Source organism: Portunus trituberculatus, chromosome 50 (assembly GCF_017591435.1).
Source record: "Portunus trituberculatus isolate SZX2019 chromosome 50, ASM1759143v1, whole genome shotgun sequence".
Classification (NCBI taxonomy): Eukaryota; Metazoa; Arthropoda; class Malacostraca; order Decapoda; family Portunidae; genus Portunus; species Portunus trituberculatus.
In genome coordinates this window covers 855,001-877,500 of record NC_059304.1, presented here as the reverse complement: position 1 = coordinate 877,500, position 22,500 = coordinate 855,001, and the positions used below count along the sequence as shown (strand labels likewise).

Genomic DNA, 22,500 nt, shown 5'->3' with positions numbered 1-22,500 from the left:
GGAGGAGGAGGAGGAGGAGGAGGAGGAGGAGGAGGAGGAGGAGGAGGAGGAGGAGGAGGAGGAGGGGAGGAGTAGGTGTAGGAGGAGTAATGTTGTTGATGTTTATGAGTGGAAGTAGAGTGACATCTTTGGTAGTGATGCTGATGAGGAGGAGGAAGAAAGAGGAGGAGGAGGAAGAAGAAGAGGAGGAGGAGGAGGAGGAGGAGGAGGAGGAGGAGGAGGAGGAGGAGGAGGAGGAGGAGGAGGAGGAGGAGAGGATGAAATAGATAGCTTTGGAATGGTAATGATGCCTGAACAGAGAGAGAGAGAGAGAGAGAGAGAGAGAGAGAGAGAGAGAGAGAGAGAGAGAGAGAGAGAGAGAGAGCATCCATTGATAAACTGAAAACATATTTTTCATCACATTTAGGTAAACAATTTAATTTTCATCCCTTCTCCTTTCCCTCTTTCCCTCAACCTTTCCCCTTAACACTTTGATTCTCTCCCTCCTTCCTTCCCTCACTCCCTCACTCTCTCCGCCACATCTTGGTTATCGACATTCCCCTCTCTTTCTTCCTCTCCCTCATGTTTTTTCTCCCCTTCATTCTCTCCCACCCAACATATCCATCTCCCTCCATTTCCTCCATCCTTACCTCTTTACCTCCTTTCCTACACTCAAATGCTTCTACTTGTCTTTCTTTCCTCCATCCATCCCTCCCTCCCTCCCTCCAAGACTGCACTGTTTACCTGTACCCAAGAGTGACTAATTACCATAGGATATCCAGGTGTGTCTCTCCTTCCACCTTCTCCCTCTCCCCTCCCCTTTTCCTCCTGTCCCCTTCCTCTTCCGTCTCATCCCTCCCCCTCTCTCCTCTCCCCGTGTCATTAAGTCCAGGTTGAGCTCAAAGATACCGCCATACGCACTCACGTAAGCAGGCACAGTGAGATAGTTACGTATACAGTGCCACGTTTACACACACACACACACACACACACACACACACACACACACACACTCACACTCACACTCACACGCACACACACGCACGTTTCAGCAGACTCCTGAGAAACACGAATGAAAATGAAGCAATAATAGAAATGATAATAGTAAAAAGTGTGTATATTCTATGCCAAAAGAAGAGAGTTTAAGCCAACAAACAAATATCCGGACAAACAGACCAGTGGAGAAAGGCAAACAAACAAGCAGGGCAAACAAAGCGGCTATTCGGTGAAGCCTCTCCATTATTCACAGTGAACCCTCGCCGTCGTGGGTGGAGCAACTTAGAGCCACGGGAGGAAAAGATGCTTGCTAGGATATCGTGTCGCCGCTACGGAAGGTTCAGACTGAAGGATGTTTCTCTAATGCTGCCTCTCCAAATTCTAGAAAATGTGTCTTTGTCGTCCGCCTTTATTATTTTTACTTCCCTGTGCTGTATGTCATTGAAAAATAAAGAAGGAAAAGTTTCGCGCTAGGAATAAGTAGTAAGTATTTCTGTATTCGTGTCACTCAAACTAGAAAATGTGTCTTTGTTATCCGTCTTTCTCATTTGAATTATCCAGTGCTACGCGTAAGGAAAAGGAAGGGAAAATACTCGGTAGGAATGATGAGAGAGTATCGATGTGTTACTGTAATTCAGAAACTAGTAAACCAGTCTCTATCATCCGTCTTTTTTATTTCCGTTTCCCTGCGCCATATATAATTAAAAAGAGGAAGGAAGTAAAAAATGCTTGCCAGGGATGATAGGAGAGTATTTCTGTATTGCTGCCACTCACAAACTGTAGAAAATGTGTGTTTGCCATCATCCGCCTCTTATTTTTATTTCCCTGTGCTGTATGTAACGGGGAAAAAACGAAGAAAATTTTGTGTAGCAGGAGAAACAGGAGAGTATTAGTACATTGCTGCCTCTCAGAAATTGTAGAAAATGTGTTTTTGTCATCCATCTTTCAGAATTCTTTTTATTTTGCTACATTTCGTTATAGGTAATGCAATAAAAGGGAAGGAAAAGATGCTTGTTGGGAATAATGGAGTATTTCGGTATTCGTGTCATTCAGAATGGTGTAGGAAACGTGCCTTTGTGGTCCGTCTTGCTGAACCGTTGTTATTTTCAGTTTTCTTTGTGTGTGACGTGAAAAAGGGACGAAAAATGTGCATGCAAGGAAATGGTCTTGTATTCTGAAACATTCCAGCTCGCATCTCGGCTATTTTTGAAAACTTCAAGTCATGTTGAAGTTAGGCGGATTTTTAAGGATGCTTTTATGGATATAGTGAATGATTAACAAGATTTATATATTATTAAAAAGAAAAGATAAGCACATTCATTAATTAAGGATGATTAAATAAAAAAAAATGTGAAAAGCGATAATTAAAGTCATATCTCAGCCAAAGAATAAAACTCATTTAATTTTCTTGTTGGCCTTTCTTTATGAACGCTATTGACAATCGATATCCTTCTCCGCCGGTAGATAAATGAACACACACACATATAAAAGGCATCTTAATACCAGTCGCAGTCACCCCTGTCCCTAAAAAAAAAAAAAAAAAAAAAAAATCGATCAAAGTGACATTATTACCCATCGATATCAATAAAAGAACCGTCTGAACCTCGTCGCTTTATTTACTAACGTTATTTACCTCCAATACTCATGCAGGAAAAGTCACAAAGCTCACGAAACTCATTATTACCTCCCACTATTGATAAGGAACTTGCTCGCCGCTCCGCTGGACTATTTGTCATATTTGTCTTCTGTATACAGTCTCATTGAAGCAAAGCAGTGGCGGAGGTGGTGTTGGTCATGATGGTGGTGGTGGTGGTGGTAGTAGTAGTAATGAGCCTGATATTTAAGCATCTTCATTGTTCGTTCCGTATTTTGCAACACGTCTGCCTCGCACCTCAAATTAAGCCATCAGTTTAAGTCGCACGAGTTTTAAGGCAGTTTTTTCTTCATCATTGACAGGAGAAGCAATATTCTAAAAGTTTCTCTATAGCTGAAGTCACACGAGTTTTTAAGGATTTTTTTTTTTTTTTTTATCGTTGTCATGACAGATTAACATGATTTCTGCATTGACAAGAGAAACAGTCTTCCTATAAAGGGCCTGGATGAGGTTACACGTGCTTTTATGAGTGTTTTTATGGTTCAAATGACAGATTAACAAGATATCCGCCTTATTGACAGGAAAAAAAAACAATATTTTTAAAAGTTCTTGTTGAAATTACATGTGCTTTATTGGTTTCAAGTGACAAATTAACCAGATTTCTGCAATATTAACAGAAAAAAACCGGCCTCATCTCTGTGCCCTTAAGAAATAGTCGTTTCTAAATGCGTGTCGTAGTCTCCTTATTGAAACATAGTAGTGGTGGTAGCGGAGGTGGTAGCGGTGGTGGTAATGGTGGTGGTAGCAATCGAGTCTTGACATTTAAGCACCGTCATTATTGGGCCCGTCACCGCCCCGCCGAACAGAGAACGCCCGCCCGCCCGCCCGCCCCTCCAGCAATTACCGCTCAGCTCACTAAACTAATTACCTGCTCCAAGCCCTTTGTGAGGTGCTAATTGACGCGCTTATTGCTACTTTCATATGACACACCTGAGAGAAAGCGAGTGGAGGTAAAGGAAGGTGATGATGGAGAGAGAGAGAGAGAGAGAGAGAGAGAGAGAGAGAGAGAGAGAGAGAGAGAGAGAGAGAGAGAGAGAGAGAAACGAGTGGAGGTAAAGGAAGGTGATGATGGAGAGAGAGAGAGAGAGAGAGAGAGAGAGAGAGAGAGAGAGAGAGAGAGAGAGAGAGAGAGAGAGAGAGAGACTTATGTTTGTAGTTCGGTTAGATAAATGCTTGAAAAAAAAGAAAAAAAAAAAATAGACAGATAGATATATAGATACAAAAAAAAAAACATTGACAGAGATGCAGAGAGAGAGAGAGAGAGAGAGAGAGAGAGAGAGAGAGAGAGAGAGAGAGAGAGAGAGAGAGAGAGAGAGCCAGTACATGCCCGCAAGGTGTAGGGGTTATGAGAGGTGAGTGGTCGCGGCCAAGTGACAGGGGGGCGCTAATGAAGGAGGCGAGGTGGACGAGGCGGTATTGGGTCACCACTTCCCCTCTCCCCTCGTCCCTCTTCCCCTCACCCTCACCCCCCCCACCCTAGCCCAAGCCACGCGACGACAGGGCGAAGCGAGAACAGATGACGGAAAAAAAGGGACAAAAATATGAGAGGAGTGAAAGCAGAGAGAGAGAGAGAGAGAGAGAGAGAGAGAGAGAGAGAGAGAGAGAGCCGTGAAGGAGGAAGGGAAGGCAATTAGGAACGTGCTGTGAGCCTCGCCACCTGCCCCTCTCTCTCTCTCTCTCTCTCTCTCTCTCTCTCTCTCTCTCTCTCTCTCTCTCTCTCAGTGACCTTGCTGTTATTGTTATTGCTATTAGTGTGTCTGTGTATATGGGTTAGAGAGAGAGAGAGAGAGAGAGAGAGAGAGAGAGAGAGAGAGAGAGAGAGAGAGAGAGAGCTTCCCTTAATACCTATGTCCCCTGAAGCGCCCCTTTATCAAATCCGTGTTGTAATACTTCCCCTTATTCCCCTCCATTCCATTACCCTTCACCTGTACCTCCTCCCTTTCCACCCCTCACCTTTCCCCTTCGCCTTCGCCTTTCCATATTTCCCACATTCCCTTCACTTGTGTTCTTTCTTCTGTTTTCTTTTCTCGTAACATTTCTCCTTATTCCCCTTCTTTTTCCTTCCTCCCTTCCTCCTTCGTTCCTCCTACTTTTCCTGTTCTTTTCTTCTCTTCATTCTCCTCTTTCGTGTTCCTTTTCTCTTCTGAGTTTTTTTTTTCTTTTTCTTTATTTTTCTTTTCCTTCTTGTTCCTTTTCCATGTTTTTCCCTTCACTGCGGTTTTCTTTGATTTTTTTCTCTCTCTTGTTTTTTTTTTCTTTCTTAAATTTTTACTCCTACCTTTCTCACGAATTCTGACTGTTCTTTCCTTATTTTCCTCCTTTCCTTTCTTTCCTACTTTTACTGTTATCTTCCTCCCATATTCCTTCCCCATCTATATATTTCCCCTCCTTAGTTTTTCTTATTATCTTAGCTCTTTCCTTTATCTTATTTTTGTTTTCCCTCTCTCTGTTCCCCTTATTCTTTTCCTTAAGTCTCTTCTCACGTAATCTCTCTCTCTCTCTCTCTCTCTCTACTATCTTCTCTCTTTCTCTTCCCATATTCCTTCCTTCACCGACATTCCCCCTTTGCTTTCCTTTCCATATTTTCCTGTGTTTCCATTTTCTTCATTCCTTTCCGTAGGATTTGAGAATAGTTATGATGAAAGGTTAAGCTATTCGGAGTTTTCAAGCATATTTTTGTGATTCCAGCAATAGTTTAGCACGTATTCTGTATCACCAATGAGCACAAACACCCATGGGATCTAACTTAATAATCGTGAGACCTTTGAAAAATAGTCATTGGTGTTTTGAAGGATGTTTTCATGATTCCAGCAATAGTTTGACACTTAGTATAATTGGATCGTTGGGAAAAATGGCAGTTGATCGTAGAATAATCATCTCCGTGGCCTTTGAAGATAGTCTTGATGAGAGAGAGAGAGAGAGAGAGAGAGAGAGAGAGAGAGAGAGAGAGAGAGAGAGAGAGAGAGAGAGAGAGAGATATGAACACAAACACTATATTGTCAATTCACTTACCATTTCAATCACACACATACACATACGACTCACGATTCAATCTCTTTCGTGTCACTCTATCCCTTCAGTACCTTCCAACCCTCCTCCTCTGTGCACCCTCACTCCCGTCACAGCTCCAGCCTTCTCTCCGCCCTCCCGTCCATCACACACACACACACACACACACACACACACACACACACACACACACACACATTGCCTCTACCTTGTACTGATGTCCCGCCTACTCTATAGTGCTCCTTTGTATAGGTAAGGTGTGACTGTTTTGCCTTTATAGCTTCTTTTCTTATACCTGAGTAGCTACGAGAGAGAGAGAGAGAGAGAGAGAGAGAGAGAGAGAGAGAGAGAGAGAGAGAGAGAGAGAGAGAGAGAGAGAATTTCATATCCCCTTTATTTAGAATTCTATCCCCTCCCCCCTTCTCTTCCTGACGCTCTTTCTCTCTCTCTCTCTCTCTCTCTCTCTCTCTCTCTCTCTCTCTCTCTCTCTCTCTCTCTCTAGGTATTTCATTGTAAATATTTATATATGCATTAGCCTTAGCATGAGAGAGAGAGAGAGAGAGAGAGAGAGAGAGAGAGAGAGAGAGAGAGAGAGAGAGAGAGAGATGGGTTATTTGTTGTGTTTATAATTCTTTTTCTCTATCCCACCATTTACTCGCGTCCCTTCCCTCCCTTCCACTCCCTTCTCTCCCTTCCGTCTATTCATTTCCTCCCTAATTCTTTCCTCACTCTCCTCCCATCAACCCCTTCGCTTCCGTCCCCCATCTCTCATTTCTTCATCCCTTCCCTCCTCCCCTCCCATATCTCCCTCTTCCCCTTCCATCTTTTCCCTCCTTCCTCCCACCTCATCTCTTCCTCTCTCTCCCCGTCCCGTCTCTTCCCTTTCTACCTCTATCTCTTCCTTCCCCTCCCATCTCAATCCCTTCCTTCTCCCCTCGATCGCTTCCTCACAACCTCGCGATGGGAATAAAGACTGTTTTTGTTGCCTTTACCAGTGTTTCGTGACGTTACTGGGACTTGGTGGTGGTGGTGGTGGTGGTGGTGGTGGTGATGGTAGTGGTGGTGGTGTGCTGATGCAATGTGTGGTAGTTTTACTGATGTTTGGTGTTGTTGTTATTGTTGTTGTCGTTATTACTGGTGTTATTACTGGTGGCATTACTGGTGGTGTTACTGGTGGTATTACTGGTGTTACTGGTGGTATTACTGGTGGTGTTACTGGTGGTGTTACTGGGGGTATTGCTGGTGGTGTTACTGGTGGTGTTACTGGTGGTATTACTCGTGGTGTTACTGGTGGTGTTACTGGTGGCATTACTGGTGGTGTTACTGGTGGTGTTACTGGTGGTATTACTGGTGGTGTTACTGGTGGTGTTACTGGTGGTATTACTGGTGGTGTTACTGGTGGTGTTACTGGTGGTATTACTGGTGGTGTTACTGGTGGTGTAGCATTAGTAGTAGTAAAAAAAAAAAAATAATAATAATAATAATAATAATAATAATAATAATAATAATAATAATAATAATAATAATAATGATAATTGATAATAATAATAGTGATAATAATAGTAGTAGTAACACCGTTTTATCAATACACCAGTAACAAGAACACCAGAAGAAACAACACTAAGCTTCAGTAACCATCAACACTAGTTGTAGTAGCAGTAGTAGTAGTAGTAGTAGTAGTAGTAGTAGTAGTAGTAGTAGTAGTAGTAGTAGTAGTGGTGGTGGTGGTAGTAGCAGCATTAGTAGTAGTAAAAATAATAATAATAATAATAATAATAATAATAATGATAATAATAATAATAATAATAATAATAATAATAATAATAATAATAATAATAATAATTGATAATAATAATAGTGATAATGATAGTAGTAGTAACACCGTTTTATCAATACACCAGTAACAAGAACACCAGAAGAAACAACACTAAGCTTCAGTAACCATCAACACTAGTTGTAGTAGCAGTAGTAATAGTAGTAGTAGTAGTAGTAGTAGTAGTAGTAGTAGTAGTAGTAGTAGTAGTTATAGTAGTACAGTAGTAAAGTGGTAGTGTTTATATATTTTATAGCACCACTTGGCAAACAAACAAAAACAACATTAATTAAACACAAAAGGAGAAAGTAAGTAGAGAATGGAGCCTCCTCCTCCTCCCTCCTCCTCCTCCTCCGTGGGTAGCCTCCATTTCCTCCACTCTTCCCACGCCTCCCACACCAACAATGCAGGAAACACTCATCGGCCACAATTTTTCCCTAAATATCTCGTTTTAGGAACCTTTTATATTTTCTTTTTCATTATTTTGTCCCTTTTTCCTCCGTCTCTTCCTCTCCTTCCCCTCTCTCCCTTCCTGCCTCCCCCTCCCCCCTCTCTTACCTCCTTCCTTTCCCCCATCTCCCTTTCTCCCTCCCTTCTATTTCTTCACTGCCTTCCTTATCCTCCTCCTCCTCCTCCTCCTCCTCCTCCTCCTCCTCCTCCTCCTCCTCCTCCTCCTCCTCCTCCTCAAGTAGTAGGAAGATGGAAATACAGGAGCAGGTAGGGAGTTCCAGAGTTTACCAGTAAAAGGTATGAATGACTGAGAGTACTGGTTAACTCTTGTATTAGACAGTTGGACAGAATAGGGGTGAGGGGAAGAAGAAAGCCTTGTGCTGTCTATAATGGTAGTAGTGATGGTGGTTGCAGTAGTGGTGGTGGTGGTGGTGGTGGTGGTGGTGGTGGTGATCGGGGTAATGGTGATTGTGGTGGTGGTGGTGATCATGGTTCCTGTGTTGCCTGTATTTTCAGTGTGTGTTTCCGGCGCGAATAGAAAGGCATGTGGGAATATGTTTCCATGCATAAATTATACTTGTTTTTACACACACACACACACACACACACACACACACACACACACACACACACACACACACACACACACACACACACACACACACACACACACACACACACACACAGAGGAATGGTTCTTGTTTGCCGATGTGTTAGTGTTGGGTTTGCCAGACTAGCACTCATGTTGTGTTGTGTCCCTCCGGCATTACCTGTGTTGTGTTGCCGCGTATTGAGGTGCTACACGCTGCACTCTTGTCTTATTCATGCATCGCAACACTGTAATGCTATTCAGGCCTTTGTTTCTATTATCTATTAAGTTTTTTTTCTTATTGTATTTTTTCTATTTTCCATCATTTTATTTGCTTCTGGTTATTTATTTATTTATTTGATTTTTCTTTGTGTAGTTCTGTCGATGCTCTGTGTGACGCTGGTGGAGAATGAAAGGATTGATTGAACAGTGCATACTTTTGTTCAATTATTCAAACTGTCTTTTTTTTATGTTCTTTTCTTTTCCCTCGTGACACTTGCCATTTAATTCAGCGTTTCATTTATTCATTTAAAAATTTTTTTTTGGAAGTGCAGTATTGTTCAGTCAATTGCAATTTTTAAAGGAAGCGGTTATTGAAATGGAAGTGTGCTTCAAAAGTAACTGCAATATGGGAACTTTTCCTTTCCATACAGTCTTCTGATACTTTTTTTTTTTTCTTCTAATATCGTTTTTACTAGTAACACACACACACACACACACACACACACACACACACACACACACACACACACACACACACACACACACACACACACACACACACACACACACACACACACACACACACACACACACACATTTGTACTGTTAATAAGTTATCTTTTTTCTATCTCTTCTGTTAATACACGTACTATCTTTGCTTGTTCAGAATGAGCGCAAGTTAATGGATGTACCGAAGAAGATGTACTTGCAGTGGGTATGAATGAGGAAGGAGCTCAACCACTGTGGCTATCCCTGACGTAAGCAAATGAAAGAAAATAACAGTTCCTCTCACTAATCTATCACTTCAGTAGCACAAGCTTAGCACTCATTCCTTAAACCATCCTTCGGTTACACTATTGCACCTTCCTTACTCTTCATACCCTCGCTCGTGTGTGTTCCAAGACCTCCACGCCCCAACTGTGCTGACCTGCCTTGCTAATACAGTAATAGGGTTACCGAGTCTCATCAGCTGTGGGCCCCGCTGCCTCGACCCCGCCACTGCCGCATGCCGCCTTCCTTCACCTGGCTGTCTTCCCCTAACCTGAGTCCTGTGTGTGGCTAGCTAACTGGCATTTCGTTCAACTCATATTCCTGTTTACACACACACACACACACACACACACACACACACACACACACACACACACACACACACACACACACACACACACACACACACACACACACACACACACACACACACACACACACACACACACACTCTCTCTCTCTCTCTCACACACACACACACACACACATCTGCGACATCTGAATTTGTTTACGTTGAAAGAAAAAAAAAATCTGTGATCTGATGCTACTCTTGGCAACAAACAAACATTTTGCTTGTTCTCCTCAACTCAGAGCGAAAGGTGACCAACAAATAAAGCAGTAATAGAGATTGAAGTTCCAGTAATGTCGGTAGAAAAAAAAAAAGAGTACCATCAAAGAGGAGGAAGGTAAAGAGAGTAGGAGGAAGAGGGGCTGTAGGGGCAGTAGCAGCGTCATTGATAGGAAAACATAAAAGTACTGTGATATGCCAGATAAGGGAAGACCTATGGCTCTATAACGAGCTCACAAGTAGAGCCCGCCACGCTGCATAAACAAGTAATTTTACCAACCAGGGGAAGAAAGTAAAGGAAAAAAAAGAAGGGAAAAAATCAATGCGGAGTCGTGTAGAGGCGATTTTAGTGTAAAGATTTTAATGTATTGCTCAAATATTCTTCCTGTAAACTATTTCAATGTTTTTTATTTTTTTATTTCGTAGTACGTTATTGATAATTTGTTAGATTTTCTTTTGTTTTGGTTAATTAAGTCTTGTGGGTTTGTGTTGCTACGACAGTTATAACCAAGTGTTCTGAAAGACTTTGCTGTCACCTTAGTGCTTAGACGAGAGAGAGAGAGAGAGAGAGAGAGAGAGAGAGAGAGAGAAAGGGATGCAGACACTGATTCTTTCCACCAGCAATTTGAGAATGATTATATGACACACACACACACACACACACACACACACACACACACACACACACACACACACACACACACACACACACACACACACACACACACAGGGTTTATAAACGAAGGTATTTATTCCGCTGCGTTGCGTTTTATATCTTATTTAATTTCGCTCCTGTGTTTCTTCGCCTGTTTTTTGTTGCCTTTAGCGTTGATTCTCTCTCTCTCTCTCTCTCTCTCTCTCTCTCTCTCTCTCTCTCTCTCTCTCTCTCTCTCTCTCTCTCTCTCTCTCTCTCTCTCTCTCTCTCTCTCTCTCTCTCTCTCTCTCTCATTAATTAAATTTCTTTTTCGGTTTTTCTTTATGGTCTAATATTATTTTTAATGCTGGTTTTCTGAACTGTTTCATCGTTTAATTTATGTGTGTGTTTTCCTTTTCCTCTTCCTGATTATTTTCCTCCTCCTCCTCCTCCTCCTCCTCCTCCTCCTCCTCCTCCTCCTCCTCCTCCTCCTCCTCCTGTTTGTTTCTTCATCTTTATTTCATCTCCACCGTCTTTCTGTCGTGGTCCACATTGCTGTCGTCGTTATCGTGCTGTCAGTCATGCAAGGCGGCGCGGCGAGACTCCTGCCAATCATCAGCTTAAGCTTGCCATCGCTACAGAGAATACACACCACAACACTTCATTGACTCTTTACATTATTACCACCAACTGAGTGACTCTTTGTGTTGTGAAAGAGAGAAATTGTGTTTTTAACTGTGAGCACAAGATTTCTTTTTCACTTTAACTTTTTCATCCACACCACCCACCCGCTCACCCGCCCACCCATCCACCCGCCCATTGCAGTGCCTAAAGTGACCGGTTATTGCAGGGCTAATGAGGACAGGACGCAGGTGACAACATGAGAAAGACCAACACCTCAGCCAAGGGTCCATATTCAGAAACGCTCTGGTCTCTCACCACGACTATTTTTGAAGACCACAGAGATGATTAGCCGCGTTGTCAAGACTGTTCCTGCTGTTAATAATGTGGAAATCTTATCAGTCGCTCGCAACCACAAAAAACATCCTTGAAAACCAGTGTAACTTTATCTACTGTTTTTTTGTTTTTAATGTGGTGGAGGTGTGTCGTAGGGGTGTTTGAGGTTACGGTGGAGTGTGTGTGGCGGCGAGAAGCGTGGGAGGCGAGAAGTGTGAAGGGCGTGGCCAGGGTGAGCATGACGCAGTTCAGTAGAAAAGTTTTTCACGCTTTTCACTTCTAGGAGAGTGAAAGTGAAGTAAACACCTCTGCCAATTACGTATTCATGTGCTTTCTGCCGCCATTCTTTGCTCTTTTCTTTCTCTCTTACTCTTCTTTCATCTCTACCACAACCACCACCACTACCACAACCATCTTCCTTTTCCTCGTCTTTATTTTGTAGGTATATTGCTCTCTGGTTTATCTATGTCTGTATAATTACCACCGTCCTTTCCATTTTTCTCCTTCCTCCTCCTCCTCCTCCTCCTCCTCCTCCTCCTCCTCCTCCTGTTCATTAACTCTTCATTCCCCTTCCAACTCTCGTTCTCTTACTCCTCCCTGTCCTCCACCACCACCTTCCTCATTAACCTTTCCCCCTTCCCTTCCTCAGTCCCGACGCTCCCCGCCCCGCCCCGTCCCACTCTGCCTTCTCTCCTGAACGGTCCAACACAAACAAGAGCGAAAAGTCGGCCCGTTAGTGACACACGGACTGACATTTCTTTGATGCCTTGTGTCGCCAACCTGTCACGTCACCCTCTTACTGCTTCTTGTTACTCCTCAGTTTGGCGCTCTTGTGACACTTATAGCGGCAGTTTAACATTACCGAGGCGTTATTGAGTGTTACTGGGGTGTTACTGGGGTGTTGTGGTGTGTTTGTGTTTTGTATTTGTCGTGTAAGTGTTGCCTTGGGCTTGAGTGGGTGTTATTTGTTCTCTTTTTGTTAAATGTATGTTGCGTTCGATGGATGTATTTTTTTGTTTATCTGAATTGTGTTTCTGTTGTTTGTGTGGCCTCTGTACAGTATCTTGTATTTTGCCAACTCAATGCTAAGTGTATTCGGTAATGTTCGTCTATTTCTTGGTGTTTTCTTGTACTCTTCCTTATTTTCTAGCGTTTCCTTGTTATTTGTCTATACATAAGTAAGTATATGATATTTCTATGGCGTCCCTTCAATGTAGAGTCACCCAGCCATTATTTTATTCATCTATGTTTATATATTTTTTTTATAGTGTCATCTCAGCGTGTGGTGTTGTGCTAGAGTAGCGTGATGAGGGCTGGTGGCGTGCCGGGAAGGAAGGAAGAAAGGAAGGTCGTCATTAAAGCGAAGGAAAATTCCGTTGATTAAAATTATACCACGGGGAATCAATCTGGGCGAGCCAAATTGAATGGAACGATAAAGCATCAAGAGAAGGACAAGAATAGCGGGAATGGATGCACATTATTTCTCGCCACAAACAGACACATACACACGCATACAGACATACATACAGACAGGCAGGCAGGCAGGCAGACAGACAGACAGACAGACAGAAAAACAAAAACACACACACACACACACACACACACACACACACACACACACACACACACACACACACACACACACACACACACCGCTTTATCACGTAACCTGTCATATGATGCTGTGTGTGTGTGTGTGTGTGTGTGTGTGTGTGCGTGCGTGCGTGCGTGCGTGCGTGCGTGCGTGCGTGGTGGTGGTGGTGGTGGTGGTGGTGGAATTAGGGCCCCGTGTTGAAAGTTGCATGTCGGGACGCGACAGGACCAGTCAGCGCGGGTCACTCGGCTCTACTCAAAGGCCAAGGTCACTGCGGGAGTTAGAGGTCATGCCAGACTAACCCACGAAAGGTCAAGGTCAACAGAAAGGTCAGAGGTCAAGTAGCGGTCACTGAGGTTACTGTAATTAGTTAGGTAGATATTTAGTAACTGAAGATGTGTAATTCAGTTGTTTTTAAGGGGGGGAGGGGGAAAGAGTCAACGATAAATGGGTGTAAATGCGTCTTGATCTCAAAACTCAATGGGTGTATGGATTTTGTGATGGATTGATCTCATTTTATTGTTGTGGAGAGGAAAAGGGAGAAGGGGGAGTAGGGGGAATGTGTGTGGATGCAGGCTAGAGAGAGGAGAGAGTGGAGGAGAGGGGTGAGGCAGTAAGAGAGGAGGAAAGGGAGCAGGTGCAGGTGAAGGTTCGATGCTTAAAGATAGAGAGTTAAGCTGCTGGTCACACACACACACACACACACACACACACACACACACACACACACACACACACACACACACACACACACACACACACACACACACACACACACACAGTACTGCTTGAGCTGGTGTACACTAAGCATGTGTGTGTGTGTGTGTGTGTGTGTGTGTGTGTGTGATTTCATTTATGTAATTGAATTATCTTATTTCGTCTCCTTTTACAGACAAAGTGCTGGAGAATGTAACAAAACAACAACAGCAATGGTCAGTGTGTGTGTGTGTGTGTGTGTGTGTGTGTGTGTGTGTGTGTGTGTGTGTGTGTGTGTGTGTTGTCATCATGAATAATAATAATTTATATTTCATGTATATGTTATTATAAACGTATAATCGTTTTTATTTCTATATATTTATTTTCTGTTTAATAAGCTTGATGAGTTGCCTGGACGCTTGTACCTCCCTCTCTCCCTCTCTCTCTCTCTCTCTCTCTCTCTCTCTCTCTCTCTCTCTCTCTCTCTCTCTCTCTCTCTCTCTCTCTCTCTCTCTCTCTCTCTCTCTCTCTCTCTCTCTCTCTCTCTCTCTCTCTCTGTGTGTGTGTGTGTGTGTGTGTGTGTGTGTGTGTGAGAGAGAGAGAGAGAGAGAGAGAGAGAGAGAGAGAGAGAGAGAGAGAGAGAGAGAGAGAGAGAGAGAGAGAGAGAAGATGAACGAAATTTTAAAGATGAAAATAAGAGAAGGGAAATAAAACATTAAAAATAAGGAAGAGAATTAGTAAAAGGTGCAGTGAAGTGAATGATGATGAAAACAAAAATAGATGAAGAAAAGGAAGGACAATCTTAGATAACAAATATAAGAAAGACTAAATTATGTGAAGTAAACAGAAGAAAAAAAAAGGCGAAATAAAAGAACCACACACACACACACACACACACACACACACACACACACACACACACACACACACACACACACACACACACACACACACACACACACACACACACACACACACACACACACACACACACACACACACACACACACACACACAAATAAATGACGATGCTAAAAAAAACACGATGCGATGATGAATTTTAAGTCGAGGTGATGTTTGATGTCTTCCCTTGGCGCGGGCTGGTGTGGAGAGAGAGAGAGAGAGAGAGAGAGAGAGAGAGAGAGAGAGAGAGAGAGAGAGAGAAGGGTCGAGGGACAAAGAAGGGAGGAAAGGAAGAGAGAAAAGGGAAAGAAGGGAGACAAAGTACCTGTTTTGAGAAGATAAATAAGCAACATGGTGTCTTTTTTGTGGCTCTTCATCAACTCGCCCAAACGAAGGAGAGAGAGAGAGAGAGAGAGAGAGAGAGAGAGAGAGAGAGAGAGAGAGAGAGAGAGAGAGAGAGAGAGAGAGCACTTCACTAAATAATGAAATATGGATATAGTTGTGAATATGAAAGGGAGTTGCTAAGAAAGGTGAATTGCAGTGACGATGAGGAGTGAGTGAGTGAGTGAGTGATCTGTCTTTATTATTCTCGCGCTGGCTTTAAAATAGACACGTAGCTCATCACGTCTGTTTCTTAATGGACAACGGGTCTGCTGCTGTTTGGTCTAAATAAGGAACAAATATGTTTTCTTTTTATCTTTTTCTGTCTTCTTTTCTATATATCATTTACTCCTTATTTCTTTCTCTCTTTACCAATATTTCATCGTGTTCATTTCATCAATTTATTCGTTAATCCACCCCTCTATCCCTCCCTCTATCCCTCCCTCCTTCCCTCCCTCCCTCCACCCACCCACCCACCCACCCACCCATTCACCCAGTCACTCATTTTATCTTCTCTTTATTCGTTTCTAGCCTTGCTTTTCCATCAGAAGCACACACAGGCACTACAACATACACTTAGAAGGATAAAGAGGCGACGATGCAAAAACTATTCTATGGAACACCACCTTGTCTGACCAGTAAGCACGAGGAGGTCCATCGAGATAGTGTTAAACCTGTACATAGACCCCATTTAGACAGTGTTAAACCTGTACATAGACCTTTTAGAGTGTTAAACCTGTACATAGACCCTTTAGACACGCCTGTCTGAAGTTACAACAATATTTGCACATAGAAAATAATGAATAAAATTTTATGAAAGCTTACTATTTGAATATAAGAAAAGATTTAAGGTGATGTGTAGTGTTGGCAGTCCCTCGCCACACACACACACACACACACACACACACACACACACACACACACACACACACACACACACACACACACACACACACACACACACACACACACACACACACACAGCAATGGTCTAAGGCGCCGTTTGTGGTCCCCTCGCCTCGCCCTCACCACCCGCCTTGTTGTGTTTGGCAGCGGGACTGATTGCGGCCCTCATTACCTTCTTTGATACATCAGGACGGGAGTGACGGAAGAAGAGAGGGAGAGAGAGAGGGATTGAGAGAGGGAGGCAGGGAGGGAGGGAGAAAGAGATGTTTAGGAAATGATAAAAAGAACTTGACTTAGTGTATGTATAGCAGGGAGAGAGAGAGAGAGAGAGAGAGAGAGAGAGAGAGAGAGAGAGAGAGAGAGAGAGAGAGAGAGAGAGAGAGAGAGAGAGAGAGAGAGAGAATGACTGACTTTTATGTTCAATTTACACCTGTTTTGCGTGTATGTTCTCATGCATCTACCAAATGATTGGCAATATAAACACGTAACATTATAAAACTACCCTGAATGTACAAATAAATGTCAGATAGAATTAATAAATGTGTGTGTGTGTGTGTGTGTGTGTGTGTGTGTGTGTGTGTGTGTGTGTGTGTGTGTGTGTGTGTGTGTGTGTGTGTGTGTGTGTGTGTGTGTGTGTGTGTGTGTGTGTGTGTTCTTCTCTGTTCCTCCCACGCAAGCAATAGGAATACGTGCTGGCTAGAGAGAGAGAGAGAGAGAGAGAGAGAGAGAGAGAGAGAGAGCAGCGTTGTGTCCATTAAAGTGAGTGAGAGGAGAGTAAGTTGAGAAATGCAGAAGTGTAAATCGGTCTTATTTTTTCAATTCCCTCTACAATTACGTTTTTTGAATTAGGTTGTTCAATTTTTTTTTTCTCTTAGACTCCACATACAAGAAAAGTATTTAATGTGAGAAATTAAAGATTGGCGTATTGTTAAAATTTCCTACAGTTTTTTTTTGTTTTTAATTACTTAGTTCAATGGGTTTTTTTTCTGTTTAGTTCAATATTTTATCTATTTTTCTCTTGGTCTCTCTTCATGCATGCGTTAGAGAAATATACAAAGTGAGAAATGTAAGATTAAAAAGAGCTTTCCTTTTTTGGTGAATCCTCTTCTTTTTATCTGAATTTATTTTTCTTTGCTGACTTAGAAAGATATTTTATTCCACGTCTTTCTGTGAACTTGGTCAAACAAACTACAAATAATCATAAGCACATAAGTTTAAGTATATAATGTAAAATACAAATAGTAAAGAAATAAAACACACACACACACACACACACACACACACACACACACACACACACACACACACACACACACACACACACACACACACACACACACACACCAACCGGTCCACCCAGCCACCCACCCTTGATGCCCTTCCCCCCCTTCCCCTTCCCTCAGTCTGGGCGAGGCAAGCAAGTCGGTCTATTTACGAAGTGCAGCTGATGGCGTCTCGTGAGAGTCTCGCTTAATCTTACCTTTCACGCCGTGTCACAAAAACGTGGGGGATAATTTTGATGTATCGCCTGCATTTATGGTTCTCCGGAGGCAGTTTGAGGCGATGACTCTGCGTGTGTCTCGGGAAATGTGTCAGTAACTGTGTGGCTCTGTGTCGTGGTGGTGGTGGTGGTGGTCAGTTTGAAGTTCATTGTAATTAGGTCACGTGTTAGTTTCTTGTGTAACAGTGAAGAGAGAGAGAGAGAGGGAGAGGCAGAGGGAGAGGGAGAGGGAGAGGTAAGGGAAGGAAGGGGAAGAAAAGCTGGCCGTAATCAGTGAAGTGAATCACCTTAGATATAATATAAAGATGCTTTACGTCTTGCAGGTGACACTGATGGAGTGAGGACAGGAGGAGGAGGAGGAGGAGGAGGAGGAGGAGGAGGAGGAAGAAGAAGAAGAAGAAGAAGAAGAAGAAGAAGAAGAAGAAGAAGAAGAAGAAGAAGAAGAAGAAGAAGAAGAAGAAGAAGAAGAAGAAGAGTAGAAGGAGCAATGGGGTGAGCGAGAGTGAACGTAGGTGACAGGTGAAGAGAAAGAACGATCAAAAAAGAGAAAAACATAGAAAATGGAGGAAGAGCAGGAGGAGGATTAGGAGGAGGAAGAGAAGAGGGAACGTAAAGGACAGGTGAAGAGGAAGAACGATGAAAAAAAGGGATGACAAGTGAAGGAGAAGGAGGCATAAAAGAAAAAGAGAAGAAAATAACGAAATGGTGGAGAAGGGAATGGGTGAGGAGGAGGAGGAGGAGGAGGAGGAGGAGGAGGAGGAGGAGGAGGAGGAGGAGGAGAGAGGAAGAAGAAGGAATGAAAGAGACTCGTTTAGAATGAAGAGGATGATTGAAAAGGGAAATAAAGCAGGAAAGATAAAGAGGAGAATGAATGAGCAAGATATCTGAAATAGTTACGGGAATAGAAGAGAAGGATTAAGAAGCAGTAAAAGAAGAAGAAGAAGGATGAGGAGGAAGAGAATAAGAGGATGGAAAGCTTATAAAGAGTACCCGATAAGCCACGAGTGTTAGGAAGAAACAAAGGAAATCGAGATAATAATGAATACATGAGAGTTTTAATGCACTCAAAGCCAGATTATCAACCTCGCTACACTCAATCCCTTCCCACCCAACCAAACCTCGCCGTCTCTCCTCCCTTGTGTATGAGTGACAGTGGGACTGGTGGGGTGTAGGGAGCGAGGTAGAAGTGTGTGTGTGTGTGTGTGTGTGTGTGTGTGTGTGTGTGTGTGTGTGTGTGTGTGTGTGTGTGTGTGTTTCACTGTTTGATCTGCTGCAGTCTCTGACGAGACAGCCAGACGTTACCCTACGGAACGGGCTCAGAGCTCATTATTTCCGATCTTCGGATAGGCCTGAGACCAGGCACACACCACACACCGGGACAACAAGGTCACAACTCCTCGATTTACATCCCGTACCTACTCACTGCTAGGTGAACAGGGGCTACACGTGAAAGGAGACACACCCAAATATCTCCACCCGGCCGGGGAATCGAACCCCGGTCCTCTGGCTTGTGAAACCAGCGCTCTAACCACTGAGCTACCGTGTGTGTGTGTGTGTGTGTGTGTGTGTGTGTGTGTGTGTGTGTGTGTGTGTGTGTGTGTGTGTGTGTGTGTGTGCTCGCACCCCCTCCTCGCCTCTCCGCCTCACCCCACCAGGAGACAGCCACGTAATCACCACCTACGCGAGGACCACCCAACAGGAGACTTAACTTCATGTAGAGCACCTTTTTGTAGGTCAGGTGACACTGTGAGTATTTCAAGGCGACCGTTACTGCCCCCTGCTGTTAATAGTGTCTGCAGTCCTTAGTTTAATGTATCGTGTGGTGAGGTTGCTTTAGGGTCTCTTGATGAATAGGATTTTTCTCTCTTGCCTTTTCTAGACCAGTAACACTATTTCACAAAGATCATTACAGCCCCTTGTCATTAATGCGGTCCATCCTCCTTGCTTTTGTCTATTTTGTGTTCAGGTATACAGTGAAAGAATGGACTTCGGACTATGTTGGTGCTTCATGTTTTTCTCTCTTTTTAAATCAGTAACGCTTTGTCAGGAAGATTGTTACTGCCCCGTGCTATTAGTGCTGCCTGGTGTCTGTGTTTGGCTGTCTTGTGTTCAGATATGTAGAGGAAGAACTGATACTGGAAATTCAATTGGTCTGATGAGTCATAGGTCTCTCTCTCTCTCTCTCTCTCTCTCTCTCTCTCTCTCTCTCTCTCTCTCTCTCTCTCTCTCTCTCTCTCTCTCTCTCTCTCTCTCTCTCTCTCTCTCTCTCTCTCTCTCTCTCTCTCTCTCTCTCTCTCTCAGTAACGTTATTTCAGAACCATTACTGTTCATCGCCATATGGGAAGGAAAGGGAAATTAAATGATTGGAAGAGAAAAGATGGAACAGAGAGGGTGAGTGGCGCGGTGCTTAACATAAGAACATAAGAAAGGAAGGAAGCTGCAAGAGGCCGCCAGGCCTATACGAGGCAGTCCCAGTGTGCTTAATCTACCTAATTCCATCTATCTTCCCCATCCATGAATTTATCTAACCTTTTAAAGCTCCCTATTGACTCAGCCCTGACTACATGCCCACTGAGACCGTCCCACTCATCAACTACTCTGTTTGAAAACCAGTTTCTTCCCATTTCTTTCCTAAACCTGAATTTTTCAAGTTTAAACCCATTATTTCTGGTTCTGTCCCCGCTACTGATCCTAAGAACTTCATTCATGTCCACTTTGTTAAAACCCTTATACCACTTAAATACTTCTATCAGGTCTCCTCTTAACCTACGTCTCTCTAAGGAATATCTCTCTCATTCCCTGTATCTTTTAGTCATCCTCCTTTGCACTGACTCCAACAGAGCTATGTCCTTCCTGTAATGTGGGGACCAGAATTGTACCGCATAGTCAAGATGTGGCCTGACCAGCGCCAAGTATAATTTTAGTATTACTTCAGGACTCCTGCTTTTAACACTTCTAAAGATGAAACCTAATACTCTATTCGCCTTATTTCTGGCCTCAATACATTGCTTCCTTGTACCGAGATCAGAGCTAACTATGACTCCTAAATCTTTCTCATACTTGGAACTTCCTAGTGTCACGTTATCTATTGTGTACCTATTGCTTGGATTATCTCTACCCACGCTCAGCACCCTGCACTTGTTAATATTGAACTGCATTAGCCATCTATCTGTCCATTCCTTCATCCTATCCAAGTCAGCCTGCAAAGCCTTGGCATCTGAATCGGACCTAATTAATCTACCTATCTTTGTGTCGTCCGCAAATTTACTGATGGAATAATAGAACAACACGAGAAAGGTAGTACGATTTGAGTGAACAAAAGAACGAAAATGAATGGAATGAGGGAATTAGATCCTTATAATAGACTACTCGCTGATGAACAAGATAAAATACGAAGAAGGAAAATAATAAGAAAAAAAATAGAAATGGAACGAGGAAGGAATCGCATATGTCCAGCTAACAATAAACAACACATGAACGAGGAGGATAGAGCAGCATAAGACGCTATTTTTAGCAGGAGTGGACGAGTGGTTTACTCCCATATTTTTATGATTCCAGCTGAAGGACGCACCCCATTGTGCCGCGATAAAACACCAGGCTCGGGCGCACCACACATTTTCTCTCATTCTGGGTCGCAAAGTGTGGCGCGGGACAGGGTGGGTGCTCCTGACGCTTTTCAGGTCTCCGCAACACAATTTTCCACTATTTTTCTGGTATTTGGAGTCCCTTTTTAAGTGCAGCCTCGCATCACGCCATTACCGAGATGGTGGGTAAGAATGGCTGCCAGAAGTGCTGTGTGGGATTTTGGCTCTCCGCATTTCGTATTACAATACTAGACGCTCGTTCTATTTGAATTTCTATTGTATTTTTCATCTATTTCGTTGGGAGTATATATGTGTGTGTACGGTAATGCCAGATAGAGTACATATGACCCTTAGAATAATCGTTTCCGAAAATTTGTCTTCGGAACTCGCCTCCTCTTGGTCTTCTTTCCCTTTCACTTAGCTAACCTAACCTAACCTATAACGCACACTGTCAAAAATGTCATGTCTGTTCACATTCCACCATTTTTATCATTAGATTTAGCGCTTCCCCTTCAATTTGGAGACACCTGATTCACTCACACAACTCACACTCTCCCTATGCAACCTAACTAACAGAAATTAAGGCTCGTGATTACAGAAGACGCAGAACAAAAGCGAATACTGAAGGTTACTCGACTTCCCACCGAGACGGTACAGGTGGAGGCAGCGAAGAGGCGGGCGTGGGGATAGCAAGAGAAGCGTATTAAGACCATAAGAGCATCAGGGAGGCTGCAAGAAGCCACCAGGCCTACACGTGGCGGTCCCTGTGTGGAATATACCCGACCTTTTGCTACCTGTGCAGAGGGGCGATGTCACTGGCAGAGAGAGAGAGAGAGAGAGAGAGAGAGAGAGAGAGAGAGAAGAGAAGAGAAGAGAAGAGAAGAGACTTGTATGCTGAAAGAAATTAAGAGCGAAAAAAGAAATCATATGAGTGAATGGACAGATGGATGAACTAAAGAACGAAAGAATGAAAAAAAAAAAAAGCAACAGTGAGAAGTACTTGCAAGATTAAAAATAAGCGAGGCAGGAAGGAGGCAGGAAAAAAAAAATGAAAGGAAAAGAGGAAAAAAAAAAAAGTGGAAGCGAACCCAATGTTTTGCAGTATTTTCTTGTCATAATAAAACGAGGTCAGTGGGACAGGTGGGGTGGACAGGGGCGGGGAGGGAGAGTGGGATGGGAGAAGGAGGAGCGAGACAGGTAAGGGAATAGGGTCCAAGTGGCTGGAAGAGGCTGGAATAGGATGGAATAGGACATGAAAGTACGAGAAAGGAAGGAAAATAAAGGTAAGTAGAA

The 22,500-nt window shown here is 43.2% G+C and overlaps 2 protein-coding genes across 7 annotated transcripts in view; one reads left to right on the top strand and one right to left on the bottom strand.

The window, feature by feature from the left end:
* Positions 1 to 22,500, bottom strand: part of LOC123500171 (gamma-aminobutyric acid receptor subunit alpha-6-like) — a 199,746-nt gene that overhangs the window by 93,985 nt on the left and 83,261 nt on the right. The gene's annotated exons all lie outside the window — the stretch shown is intronic.
* The window catches only part of LOC123500172, a 142,495-nt gene continuing 129,360 nt past the window's right edge, over positions 9,366 to 22,500 (top strand). For 2 of the 3 annotated variants that reach the window (XM_045248884.1, XM_045248885.1), the window contains exon 1: positions 9,366 to 9,470. The gene's annotated coding sequence lies outside the window, so the exon portion shown is untranslated. The remainder of the gene's footprint in view (positions 9,471 to 22,500) is intronic. The other variant, XR_006673201.1, reaches the window with a different exon arrangement.